The sequence below is a fragment of the Ambystoma mexicanum genome, chromosome 6q (assembly GCF_040938575.1).
Source record: "Ambystoma mexicanum isolate Mex_15411 chromosome 6q, UKY_AmexF1_1, whole genome shotgun sequence".
NCBI lineage: Eukaryota > Metazoa > Chordata > Amphibia > Caudata > Ambystomatidae > Ambystoma > Ambystoma mexicanum.
The window spans coordinates 453,450,178-453,464,838 of NC_090937.1; positions in this window are offsets into that span (position 1 = coordinate 453,450,178).

Genomic DNA, 14,661 nt, shown 5'->3' on the forward strand with positions numbered 1-14,661 from the left:
CCCACTTTTTTCTCTTGTTCTTCCTCATTTTGCATGTTCCGGCCTGTACTCCAGTCCCTGGTCAGGCCCCGCCCACCCCCTGCATGGAGTCTCGCTCAAAGTACACAAAAGTGCTGCACAGACGATTCACATGCAGTTTGGTGCACAAAGTCCCTATTCTCTGTGCAATATAATCCATGAATCAGGCCCTACGTCTCTGGCATATGTTTGTGCATTTTTTTGTAAATCAGGCCCTTGTTGTACTGGTTTGCTCCATCTGGTTCCAAACCTGACTCAAGCCACAGGCTGCAAACAGATCTCTGAGGCGTGTGCTTAGCTCACTGAGCTAAGTATTCAGCACATTTCACCCATTCATCTCTTCCCTCAGGAAAGCGCCTGCTTCTGTCCGGCATAGAATGCCGAGCCACGGAAAGAGAGGGCTACAGTCGAACTGGTACACACTTCAATACATAACATACAATCCACAGGAAAAAGTCATAACAGCGTTCACTTAAAAGGAAATTAGTAAAAATAATGAATGCAGTTTGAACATGTCATCATTTTCTAAAAGGTCATATTTCACAGTATTTAATATGTGACATTTGAGTAGGATGTGGGATAATACACCACTGTCGGTCTAGCGGGTACACACTTCTTGACTTAGCTTATGGCAAGAGAAACCGAGCGGTTTAAAATAACCACAGACAATGTAACACAGTTTAACTTTAAAAAAGCGAGAAAACAAAGGAAATGTCCAGTTGTTAATGTTGTCAACAGTGGAACATTTTGTGGGCTCGACGGTATCACCCAAGTTTTAATAGTAATATTTTATTATTAGATTTCTCGTTTTTAAAACATATCTTTAAGGTGCTAAAGGTTCACGGGTGTCCCTGGGGTCTAACGTGTTACTTTGTGAAACAAAATACAATGTTTAGCAAAAAAAAAATGACATTCAAAACTGAGGAAATAGGGCTAATTTTGATATTTCTATTTGCTTTATTTTTACTTTCTTCATTATTACTTATTATATTGCCTATACCGTCCAAATGCTGAACAAGAACCAAACACGGTGGCCGCCTCCATTAGACATTGCTTTCACGTTCTGTTTTGTGAAAAAGCATTGCTGCTTGAAAATTATGCTTTGAGACTAGTTACGATTGATTCCTATGGAAACTGATTGCTCTTAGCAGCTGTTAAAATGTCAGTAGACTGCCTTGGACTCCTGGCTTATCATCAGTATAAAAATACAAGCTGGTGTTAAACCGTGTGCAATTTGGAGGCGTAAGAGGAATGCACAGTGGAATGTGTATTTCTCTTCGTGCCCCTGCCTCCCCTTCAAATTAAACAACAATGTCCCAGAGCTGTAAAACAAAGCCTTGATTTACTGTTCTGTGGGCCATAAAATGGCCCCCCTTAATATTCAAACATTATGCGAATAAACATAAGACACAAAGAACAGGCACATTTCCATTTTAATAAATATGCATGTTTTAATGTTATTTATTTTTCAGAGTAACAATTCATTCTCAGCGACAAAGTAGTCCGTACAGTGTGGTGAAACAACCATTGTACAATAAACCCCTGGCAGAGGCCCCTCATCTATCGTCCGAGATTCCTAACATGCAGTAGTACATTAGATGATAATAATAATATTACTATTATAATTATGTGTAATCAACACATGTTTTCAATATGTTTATTGTACTAGTAATGCTATTTTTAAAATTGATACAATGTTAATCATAGTGCAGTGTTTTTGCGCAAAAATGAAACTGTTGGTCAGACAGTGGCTGACACTGCCGATGCTGATGTCACTTCCTGGTTGCTTCGCTCTCCACAGATCCGCAGTCATTTCCTCCTCACCCACTTCCCTTTTCCCAGTACTTTCTCCTGCACTTGTAGTCAGGCCTTTGCTTTGCTTTACTATTGGGTCACACGCTTCAGAGTTAATTTGGCCAAGGCAAGAGCTGTCCCCCAACCTGGACTTCATGCATTGTCCGCTTCCCTGTGCAGTATCTAGCCCTCGTCAAATAATTGCAGATGATTCCACAGAACCCAGATTTTGGCTAGCTCAGCTCATTAAGCTCCACCCCCCAGCTAGGCATAAGACTGCTGGAGCACATCAGGAAATGCGTCACCCAATTGCTGGGAATGGTGGTGACATAGGTGAAATGTTTATCTTGAACGTTTGTGCATATAGGACGAATAGAGGGAGTACGGTGATAAGACTTTATTCCACCTCCATGCTCAGAATGTTTATCAGTATACATGCATACAACACCCACGTATTTATATGGTGCTACAGGGGTGTGGGCAAGAAATATTGATCTCTTCCTTGGTGCTCAGCAAACTGGACCACTGTGCGATAATGCTCCTTAGTTGTCCCCCTCAACTTCATCTCTCCCTTGAATAAAGGTCTCTATTTTGCCACACGCACTCTCTGAAACCTATAAAGATTTTAGATTTCCCCCCACCACTAACACTGACACCACACTAGATGACACCCCAGGCAATTTCGCTCTTTCTTAAATTGTCTACCCCTTGTCTACAAATCGAAACACAGTCTTGCCCCCCCCCACCCCATCTATCTCCATAACTGTATGTCTCTCTGCTCTCCCTCTCAAACTCTGCTATCGTCCTCTCACCACACCTTTCATCACACTTCCACTCTTTCTCTCTACCTTCTCCTGACCACTCACTTGACATTAAAACTAGCCCATTAGTGTGTTTGTTTAAGGCTAGACTCAAGCTCCACCTGTTAGCCACTGAAAGGAGACCCTGTGACCATCACCCAATATCAGGCCGAGCACACCCCTCCAGGTAAAATCACACACATTTGCAGAGTGATGTAAATGTATATGTAGTGCATGATAAGGTACTAGGCCCTTAATATACATCTCATTTATACCTGTCCATTCTTTTTCACCAGTCTCTCCATACTACCCCTTCACGAACGTACTCTCAATCAATTAGACATGCACCAGCCATGTGTAAAGGCACCTTCTACAGGTAATACCTCTGGTAGCTGTATTTCCTCCTATGTCTATAGTGTATGTTAGAAATGGCATTGGCATTGTTCAATAAACACATATAATAAAGGATTGTGGCAGGAAAACATAGGTGCCAAGGTTTGTATTGTGCACATCAGAGGTAGGCATTTGTTCCAAGACAAAAGTGTTGGGAACACAGGCACCAAACTCGGGCAGTTGGACAGAACCCATTCCATTAGAATTAGTCAATGAGCAGCCATAGGGCAGAAATAGAGAAATGTGAAATAGAGCTGACAACAAAGGGCCTGCAATTTCACTGCATGTAACCATAGACAGACATTAACAGAGACAGCCTTATCGGATTGCACACTTAATTCCATAGACAGAAGGAATTTAGTCCCCCATTACATAAAGAGAAATGCAAATATTTCAAAATAACTTTAGAATTCTTTGAGTACTTTGAGTAAGACAGCAGAAAACTAGACACTTAAAGGTCTACGATATAAAGGCAAAACTACTAAAACCACTAACTGCAAGTCTCAAAGCATTGAAGCTTCCTGGGCATGGCCAACTATTGCAGATGTTTTATCCCATGTTTCATAACCACCACTAATCCATTACAAAGCTTGATTACGGCTCCTGCAGCCTTAGAGCAGGGAGCAAGCATTGTTTGAAGCAACAAGAGTCACATTCCTTCGCAACTCAACCACTACTTATGCTGACACACGCAACTTCACCTAGAACTTCATAGATGCAGTCAGTGCGAACTAGGGGATTTTACAGAATGGATGGGCAGAGATGGTCTTCCTCATGCAATATCCCATGCCAAGCAAGCATTGACTTCCACCAAGTAGCATTACTCACAGGTCAAAAAAGAAGCTGTTGTCGTCATGTGGGGCATCAAACATGTTCATCTGGACAGCAACTGCAAGCTATTTAAAGGGATTATAGATCATACTGTTAATCCCCATTCTTCAATAGTTGACCTTTTCCTTATTTATTTTATGTATTGGAGTGTTGTACAGCACCACCCACAGGCACCACTATTTGGTAGTGTTTTGTATCACACTGATTAGTGCATGCTCCAGATACAGGGGTAAAACCTCCCATTGGAGTTCCACCCCTTACTTGACAAACATGAAGATTTACAATTCAGGCCCCCACTTGAAGCCACAAGCTGGATGATTTATGAAGTAGACTAGACAGAATAACAGGTAGAGAGAGTCCTGGATTAAACCCTGTGGAAGTCCCTAGGCAGTCGAAATGTTGGGTCCCCCCTCGCAAATGATCTCCTAATAATACTTTCTTTCAAGATCCAATCAATATTATTTTGATCCATTGTCGCAGGGTCCCTTAAAGGAGTGGGGCTCATAGGCTGGTGCCTACTTTGCTTATTTGGTCATCCGGGACGGGGGAAAGATCATAGTGGAGCTAGTGATGCCCAACACACAGCAGTGTCACCCCAATTTAAAGATCATAACAATAAGGTCCAAGCAGCTGGTTAAATAATTCAAAAAAATGTTTTTGAACAAAGATAATTTGGGTGTACAGTGTATCAAATAGTGATATCACTGAAAAACAAATTGGTGGCTATGTCTAACTTTAAAAGCAATCAAGACTCTATTGAAGAGGGAAAACAAAGGAAAAGGAACAATTGGTATATTAGTTCTTAGCTTGGACCTTATTGTTATGATACATTGTTGTCCCGCCCTACTGCTGTGTTCGGGACACTCCTCCAATTTTTTGATTTATCCCCCAATTTAAAGAAACAGTCAAAGATGAATACTTGCAAGTTCCTCCACGAGCTGTCAGGCCTTTACAAAAACATTCTGCTAGAAAATGTACGTAGGACACCACTTACATAAGCAAATATTAGGACCATACAGAGGGCCTCATTAAAATGTGGCCAGTGCATTATTAATGTGCCGGTATTAACGTATACCGGCACATTACCGAAGCAGGCAACAACAAATGTACTGGTCAGGTGGAGGAATTACCTTCAGATAAAAGCTGGTAGTAATTCTGACATGCTACTGGGCAAAAAAGGGTGGTATTACAGTTGCTGGTAATATTGGCACCTATAATACTGTCAAATCCCAGATGGAGTGACAGAGATTTACTGCGTCAACCCCGCACTCGTGAACCAGCAGTAATACTGCCAGACTGAGTGCCGCAAACGGTATTATCATTTGCCGGTATCCTGGCGGTACTACCGCCAGGAAATCGCAAGGTTGTAATGAGGCCCTTAGTGAACTGCCTTAATTACTGTAATGATTACTCCTAAGAAGCTCCAGGATCATCGTAGCAGAGAAAAAAGGTAATGGGAAAATGTGAGCCTCGACTTCTGCATGAGTCATGAGTGTTGATTTTTCAACATGTCCGGAAGTCAAGCATGTTCACTCTACAACTGCTGAGGAAGTGAGGACTAAAATAGAGAAAATGCTTATGTCACGCTGCAATGCTAGTATAATGTAGGTCAGCAATGTCCCTCCTTTTAAGGGGAAGGAATCCGTCACATGCCTTCCCCATGATATTTCAGAAATGTACCATGCTGACCATAAGCTATTTGGCACATGTAACTGTTTAGTCTCACTCTAAAAGGATCATCAAAGTACCCTCTGAACAGCAAGACAGCCTGCAAGAGGAAGTCTTCTGCTTTTTACAAACCAATTGAATCGCACCTAATGCCTTCACCGGATGCTCCGCTAAAATATCGCTCACAAGCGGACCAATCACAACAACTATTTCTGCACAACAGACAATGACACCCAGGATTATCGACCCGAGTCGAGAAGAAGTCACAATTAAAGTACTCAATAACACAGTGCCTGTCAGGTGGCAAGCAAAAGAAATGTTGATTGAAACTGGAGACATCATCCCTGCAAGAACTGGCCCACATGAGGAAATACAAGCCCACCATTGGAAGCAACTCTCCTCGAAGTAACGCGAAGATAAGGCATTAGGACAACTTCAGGCAAACGTAAAGGCCATGCCACTCGAACTCGGCATATTTCAAAAGCTCAGGAGGCCAACAGTGGGAAGAACCAAGAGCCAAACCGCTTTGGAATGGTGAAGAGTTTGTGACTAAGATGGTCCGATATTCAAACACCTCTGTCCATGCAAAATGCCAGTCTCGAATATACCAGAACTGCACCAAAACAAGCTGGCGAAAGCATCGACTGTAAATCACCAATTGAAAACTACAGGTGCAACCTTTGCTGACATCACACAGCACCGATGAAACTTAAACACTATCAATCCTCTCTCAAGCCTATTACTTCAGATACGCACAAGAAGGAACCACAGCGTTTTCAGTATGTTTTGGAGGGATATTTGTTCTCACAGTAATATGGCCGCGCAAGGTCACTGTACCAGCGCTGTGCTGCTCACAGACATGCACCCATGCAGTCACAACGAGAGACTCATGTAGAGTTTAAAGGTTAAAGCATGGGTTTACCAGTGGAAAGGGTTGGGTGTTCAAGTCCCCATTTTAACATGGAAATGCTCAAACTAATAGGTGGACGTGTGTCTTGAGAGGAAAAAGGTAACGCGCTTTATTGTTAACATTTATTTTACTGTTATAAAAAGATTGTTTTATCTTTATTTCCATTGAAGATGGCACAGAGCAAGAGACTAACACCTTTGTTTATCTGAACTGGAATCGCGAGTTCCCAGATGCATCTTCGTCCATTAAGCCTTTGACCTCAATGTCTTAATGCAATAAGCTGTGCTTTCTGAAAGGTGATCTAATGGCTCAGGGCCTAAGTGCATGCAAACCTGGACTGGCCTATAGGAATATAGAGCAAAGGCCAAAGTGTCAGACCATGATTCTTGGATGAGCCAGTTTATTTTGACAGAATGAACCACTATTTTGGTAAAGTGGGGAAGTTTCATAATTTACTACACTAATTGTAAGCAAATGTTAATACGCAAATATGTTTGGAAATGCATTATTTGCAGCACATCTGACCAGCCCCCCCACACAACCCCCCTCCGGACAGCTTTTATGCCACAGTCTGATCCTGTTAAGAAGTGCTTGTTAGGTTCTCCCCTACAGCAACTGGACTTCAGTGCACTTCAGCATCCAACTGCAAAGTAATCAAGTTAACCCATAATTGAATCAGAGTTTATTTTCTACATTATGTAATTGCTTAGGCTGAAAAAGCAAAACGAATGTGTACGAAATTCAAATGGCAATAGGCAGTTGTGCATTTTATTGCGGCAGGCTGAGGGTACTTAGTTGCAATGTGATCTCTGACTGCTGTGGTGGTGATCTCATATATATTCTGAAGCTGTGGGAGGGGGAAGAGGGGTTATGTGATGATTGGTTGCTGTCAATATATGACCCAGAAAAACCGAGGTACTTGATGAGGAAAACGTCTATATTTTCTAAAAAGCAAATCCAGTCCATGTGCCTCATTACAAGCCAGGCGGTAACCCTGAGGGTGCTTTCGGCATGTTGCCGCCGGACTCATAGGGCCTCATTACGACCCAGGCGGTAAGTTACCGCCTGGGCCGTGACTTTACCACCATGGCGTAAACTACGTTTACGCCATGGTGGTTGGCGGATTTACCGCCCCATTCCAACCTTGGCGGGGCAGTAAATCCCCATTTTCCCATTTACCCTTCCCCATTCCCATTTTGCCCCATAGGGCATAATGGGAGTGGGGAAGGCGTTAATTACGCCACCGTAAATTACGGTGGCGTAATTAACTCCATGGTCCCTTAGCGCCATGGATTTTAACACCTGCTAAAAGCAGGTGTTAAAACCTCCATGGCGCTAAGGGACCTCGTACTCAGGCGGTAAGGGTCGGCGCTGTTTACGCCGCCGTAAAACCCTTACCGCCTGAGTTGTAATGAGGCCCATAACATTTTACCGGCGCCTAGCTTCACGGTGCCACCAGGACATTAAAAGTCCTGGAGGTCCGGGACATCAGGCGCTGAAAAATGCTATGCCCATTCTTGTGGAATGGCTGCACAGAAGCACTGGCACCGTTGTCAGAGGTGCCAGTGTTTCCATGTCGACCCTGTCTACCGGGGTCGATGCGCTCAGAAGTTCAGACCTGTTTGGACACGGCAGGCAGAGTTGTAGTCTGCTGGTCCCTATAGGTTACGGGTACGTTGTTACTGGCACCCTTATTTCTGGACCAGCAAATTCCTAATGAGGCGTCCTATTGGCGGAGAAGCTGGGGTAACTCGGGAGGAATGTCAAATGACAGTTATAATCTTTGTTTCGATGTATGAAGGGAAGGATTTAGAGAGAGAAAAACATTGTTACCTCCAGAGGGTTATTGAAGATGTTCACAGTGGAAAGCTAACGTAAGATAAAGGATAGACAAGAAGCGGCCCAGTAGCCGACTCAGCATGAATAGGACATTAGCAGCTTTGAAAACTCATCATAATGTCACTTATGAAAACATTGTGGGGAAAGACAGGATGAGTTCAAATGAATCCAGGGTGACATAGCTAAATAAGACCGATAACAGGGGAACATACTGGAGAGGTATGTTATACAATCTCAAAGCACCATGTATGTGTAGAGGCCGCTACCCCTTGGGCCGCAAACGTGAGGGGCATGGTGACAGGAGGCAAAGACCAATCTCTATAAAAGTTTTCTCTCCAGAAATGGAGAGGAGGGATTTATGGTGAATGGGGAACCGGAAGAGCACTTTGATTTGCTTTGGTCTGGCTGAATGGCGTTTAATACGACTCTCACTCCCTAATTTACAGAACGGCAGAGCTAAATGATTACAAGATCAGAAAAATGATCCTTAAGCAGTACTTACATTGGATGCCAAAAAGGCTTTCGACTACATAAAAGGAGGTTTTATGTGAGCACTAATAAGGGAGATGGTTGTAAATTGGATGCAAATGTCATATAAGTAGCCCTGGACAAATATAAAAGTTCCCTATGAGAAAATCATCTGGAGCAAAAATCTTAATTTTCCACGAAGAAAGGGAAAAGTGGATTTATTCCATGTATTGCCACTAATATTTGTCTTTTTATAGAATTCCTAGCAGACATAAATAGGAGTCATGATGGCTTTTAATGCAAGTAGGAGAATTGGACACTGTAATATAACAATACTTTAATCATACAACAAGCATGCCGATATGTTTGTCCAAAATCAAGCAGCAAATTGGGATATATTGTGTTACATGGGATTTTTAAAGTGTAACTTTGCCATTTACATGGCTTTGTGGGTAAGGTGTCATGGTAACACTCTTTCGGGCCGGTGTGGTGAACATACCTCACATACGAGTAGAAAGGTGTGGAGCCTTCCGATCTCATACCTGTCAGTGCTTTCTGATCTGATTCATGAGTGTCTGTGGTTCCTCTTTGTTGCTGTTAGCGTGTGGGTACCTCTGGGTCCTGCGATTTGCCTACTTGTAGGAATGAACAGGTTTAGTTCCTTGTAGCCAGTACAGTGAGTAGTCCGGTGGATGTGTGGCATTTAGCCCTTGCCCATCTTCTACCAATCCAGTTTGTTGAGGTCGTTCATGAGCAGTTGTGGGATTTCTGTTTGGGGCTGTCTGGCGGGGGGAAGAGCAAGTCTGTGTGGTCATTGAGGTGGGTAGTTCTAACAAGGGCCAGAGACTGGGCAACTTTATGACTTCCACATATCCTTAACTGGCTGAGCTTGTTTAGTTCATGTATGCATCTGTGAAATTCCTGTTCAGTGTTGTCTGTTAGGCAGGGGGATCAAGTTACGTTATGTTACGCTATTTCAATTTCTTCCATGCATTGCTGTCATTTGCGTGGTATCCAGGTGCTCGCAAAAGGAGATAAGGTGGGAGGGAATGGTTAGGGGATTATCCGGAGAAGACACAGTGTAGTGGTCAACTGTTGGTGCCAATAGAGCCAGGAGCAACTGGTGTCTGTTTGAGAGTTCACTAGATGTTCAGTGGTGTTTCCCCAGAGGTCTGTGTTTCCAGATGGGGTACCTGGGAGCAAGGTGAACAGTGTGTTGTGGAGGAGTTGTATCCCTTTGTTGGAGACAGGGGTATTGCTTGGTCTGGAAAAGATCCGGGGCTATGCTGATGTTGGGACTGTGGGGGCCTCGGGGATAGCTAGTCTTTTGGTTGTCACCCCTGAGCTTCTACCTGGGGCTACTACCAACAGACCAGGGGCTATAGCCCCCTGATCCCCTCCAAGCAATGCCTCTGGTTGGAGAAGTGTAGAGTTTGGCTAGTTGTGATGGTTTGAGGTATTTTTAGCGATACGTTGTGTCAGTGGAGTATTGTGGGTGTGTTGAGTGAAGTGTTTGAAAGGTAGGTTGTTAGTTGTTGGATGGTTCTGAGAGTTTGTGTGGTTTAGATTCCTTTGCACATCTTTGATTGTCCTGATAATTTGGTTCTAGTTGTATGATTGTATGAAAGCTCCTGAGGGAGTGTGACAGGATTTAGCGATGGATGTTTTGGGACCGGTTGACATGGGTGCAGGTCGAGAAAGGTTTATTCTCGTCCTGGTTGACCCCTTTTTTAAGGTGGACTGAGTTCAAGATCATGAGAGAAGTGACATGTCAGCGTATCATAGAAATTTTGGAATGTGTATTTGAGAAAGAAGGCCTAACCAGGAGTATTCTCACAGATAATGGTCCGCAATTCATGGGAATTTGTTCCGGGAATATCTTGATAAGTGTGGGATTGGGCACAGAAGAACTCCTTTATATTATGCCCAGGGAAATGGGTTGGTTGAAAGAGTTAATCTATGTATTATGGAAGCTATCCGAGGAGAGAATGCATGTGGTCTAGACAGGAGAGTGGCTGTGAAGGAAAGGTTATATGCGTTGCGGATGGCTCCAGGTCTCAAAACTGGTGTGAGCACGTTTGAACTTATGAGAGGCCGAAGGGCGAACACTTTGGTGTCGCCAGCCTGGTTAGGCAGAGCAAGAGAGACGAATGTGTTCGTGGATGTTGTGAGAGGAAGGATGGATGCTCGCAAGGACATATGGGTAAAAAAAGTTAATGAAAAGCATCCAAGAAAAAGAACCGTGGTTGAAGTTGGAGATTGGGTTCGGATAAGAAAAGCGGTGGTCACAAAGAAGGGAGAGCCTCTTTATACTGACCCTGTTAGAGTTGTGCGAGTTTTCAGAAATGCTGTGGGGTTGGAAAGTGGTCAAATCTGGGATATGTCTAGAGTTGCGAAGATAAAGAGATAGATCGACATGATGCATATTGTATAGTTGTATGTGCATTCTTTTCTGTTGGGAACTAAGAAACAATTTTTTTTTATTTAGGGGAGGGTGGTGTGTTATATAAATGACAAGTTGTGCAGTGCATTAGACAAGAAGAAAAGACTATGACTATTCTAGAATGAGCTTGTGAGGCACCTCATTCTGGAATGAGAGTTTCTTGTTGCTGTTATTGCTCAAGCTTTGTCAGTTAAGCCTTGGTGTGGGATGTGTTGGGGGTCTATGTCTTATGTTCTTCATATGGCTCATTAAAGCGTAAACATAACTGGCGTGTTTACTTTTATTACAATGGTGACGAAGGTGGGATGGAAATTCTTATGAAGTGAACCCTGCTTCCCCGGATGCTTCCGTGACAACCTGACCCGAACACAGCAGGTTGGAAGAAGACGACACTTACTTTCAGTGCCGCGTCAAAGGAGGAAACCGACGTCCAGCGGTCGTGCTGATTCAGCTGTGTGCCCCACTGTCCCAGGCTTCCGGCAGGAAACCGGACCGGAGACATTGGAAATAGCATCTCCCTGGTCCAAACGCGGCGTTGTTTTCAGGGCAGCACGAAGGATATTGCGCTCCTGTGCGAAATCACCCATATGGAGGAGTGTTTCCTTGTCCGAGGATCGGAACTCTTCCTCTTTTTGGCTGTCTGATCTCCGCACCGCGTGACGTGGTGCGCACCCGTCGCGTGATGTAGTCACGTGCTCTCTGTCAGACGAGCACCGCGGAAGCAGCGGTGACTTCGCACCGCTCATCTGTTTTTCTGGATTGAAAGCGAGCGAAAGTCATTATCCGCCCATGGCCCCATTGGGAAGGCGGGCTGCGGAGGTCGTTTTTGTTGAGTTCTGGAGGTGAGCGTGTGCACAAGTGGAAGTAGTTCACCCAAATCATACTGTCTACTGCAGAGTGTTGCGGTTTTGCTGGGAATTCCGTAGAACACAAAGGATGTGCTGAACTTGTTTGTTCCTTTTCTTACTCAGAAAGCATTGTGGGAGTGACTGTGCACAGAAGAGGAGGTATTTGAGACTTACTGACAAGTACTGCATTTTTTTTTGGTTGCAAAGTTCTAGTTATGGCACTTTCCGGAGTTCCTGGTCCACAAGTATTTATGCCCACCCCGGGTCCACCCACGATTAAGTGGGCCCTCTGGAAAAAAGGCTTCCTACACTATGTTAAAGCCACCTGTGGGAACAGGATGTCAGTGGAACGCAAAGTAGCAATGTTGATGCATTTCCTTGGCTATGAGGGTCAGAGGATATATGACACCCTCCCAGAGATTCCTGAACTAGACATCGAGGGGGGATCTAATGATTTTGATGAAGCTTTGGCTAAATTAGACAAACATTTTGAATCCAAGACAACTACTGTGCTGGAACGGTACCATTTTGGCATGAGGTTCCAGCACGAAGGAGAATCTGTTGAAGATTATATTACAGCTTTAAGATATTTGTCTCTAAATTGTAAATTTGGTGGTGCACTAGATGAAAATATAAGGGATCAATTTATGCTTCACTGTTCTAATAATAAAATTTGTGAAGAAATTTGGTTGAAAGATGATCCCAATTTAGAGGAGGTTATAAGTATTGAAAAAAGGATTGAGCACACTTTGCAGTCTGTAGCCAAACTGTCAGTTAAGGAAAGTAAGCCATCTCAAATTACTGAGGTCTTAAGGGTGGGCGATAAAAACGGGCCATTCCAAAAGAAAAGAAGAAACAGAAAGTCAGGCCTAGTAAACGTTATGGGAGTAATCAAAGCAAAGGTGGGGGTGGTGAGCAAGGAAATAGACGTATTCAGAGGGGTAGCACGCAGGTTAATGTAAAAAGGGAAGAAAGGTTGTGTTTTCGATGTGGTAGTGCACGTCACTTGTCCACATCTCCCGTATGTCCTGGAAGGCGGGTGAATTGTAGTATTTGTAAGAAATGGGGTCATTTCGAGAATTGTTGTAAGAATTATCAGATTGGTGGTGGAAAAGGGACCCTTCTAATTGAAGAGTATGATGGTGGGTCATCTGAGGAGGGTGACTTGTCAGAGAATTAGATTGTTACTGTACACATGGTATGGTGCACCGGATCTGATGAATGCAAACACCCTTCTGCCTGGATAGAAGTGAATGGACATCAGGTAAAAATGCTAGCAGACTCATGTTCAAAAATCACATTGATGTACAGAGTGGTATTTGAGAATGTGATAGGGGGTTCTATGAGAGATTTGTTTCCCTCTGAAAAGACCCCTGGTGGGTACAATGGTGACAAAATAGATATTTCGGGATGTTGTGACGCAGAGTTCAAGTTTTGAGGGAGAGTGACATATGTATGTTACTAAAAAAGAGGAAACTTTGCTTGAATGGAGGGAGCAGAGGGGGTTATTCATTATGTTAGATCCTAATAGGGAAGAACAAGTGCTCAATGTAGCCAATATGCCGAGATCAAATAGAAACATTTCTAAAGGTCATGAGATGATAGTGAAATACCCAGAGGTTTCTAGCAATACTGTAGGATGTCTTAAAGGGATGGTGCACAAAATTGTTGTGAAAGAGGGAAGTAGACCAATTGTGGCTAAACTCAGACCTTTACCGTTATCAATGTGGAAGGCTGTGCGTGAGAAGTTAGTGAAGCTAGAAAAATAAGGTATTATTGAGCCTGCCAAGGCAGTGGAGTGGATTTCTCCAATGGTAGTGGTGAAGAAAAGTAGTGTGGATTTGAGAGTATGTATTGACTTAAGAGAACTCAATAGGTGTGTTGTGGCTGATCAGCACCCACTTCCAAACATGGGAGAACTTTTGAGTAGAATTGGGAATGCAAAATTCTTTGTAAAACTTGATATGGCAAGTGCTTTCCATTAGATCTGTTTGGATGTTGAATCTCGCATATTAACTGCATTAATTACATATAAGGGAATATATACATTTCAGCGCATGCCTTTTGGGTTAATATCAGCATCCTCTGTGTTTTCAAAAAGTGATGGACAAGTTGGTAAGAGATGTCGGTGGAGTATGGTGTTTCCAGGACGATGTCCTCATATGTGGGAAAGATGAGGAAGAATTGAAAGAAAGGCTTGATGTTGTCCTGGGAATTTTCAAGGCGAGAGGTATAACGTTGCGTGGAGAAAAGTGTGTTTTCATGACTCGGGTTGTAGAATATCTGGGTCATGAGATTTCAGAGCAAGGACTCAAACCAAAAAGGGATTTGGTGGATTCCATTATGAAAACACAACCACCAAAGAATAAAGCAGAATTAAGATCATTTCTGGGTACTATTGAATTTTACCATCATTTTGTTGAGAACAACGCTGACTGTGTAACTAGTTTAAGGGCATTGTTAAGAAAGGGTGTCGATTTTGACTGGAACAGGGAGTGTGAGAGAGAATTTGAAGAAATTAAGAAGAAGATTGATATGGCGAAACCTTTAGCGATGTTTGACACGAGGAAGAGAACTATTCTTTCTGTTGACGCCAGCGATACAGGCATAGGAGTTGTGATTTTACAGCCCGGTGTTGATGGCACAGAG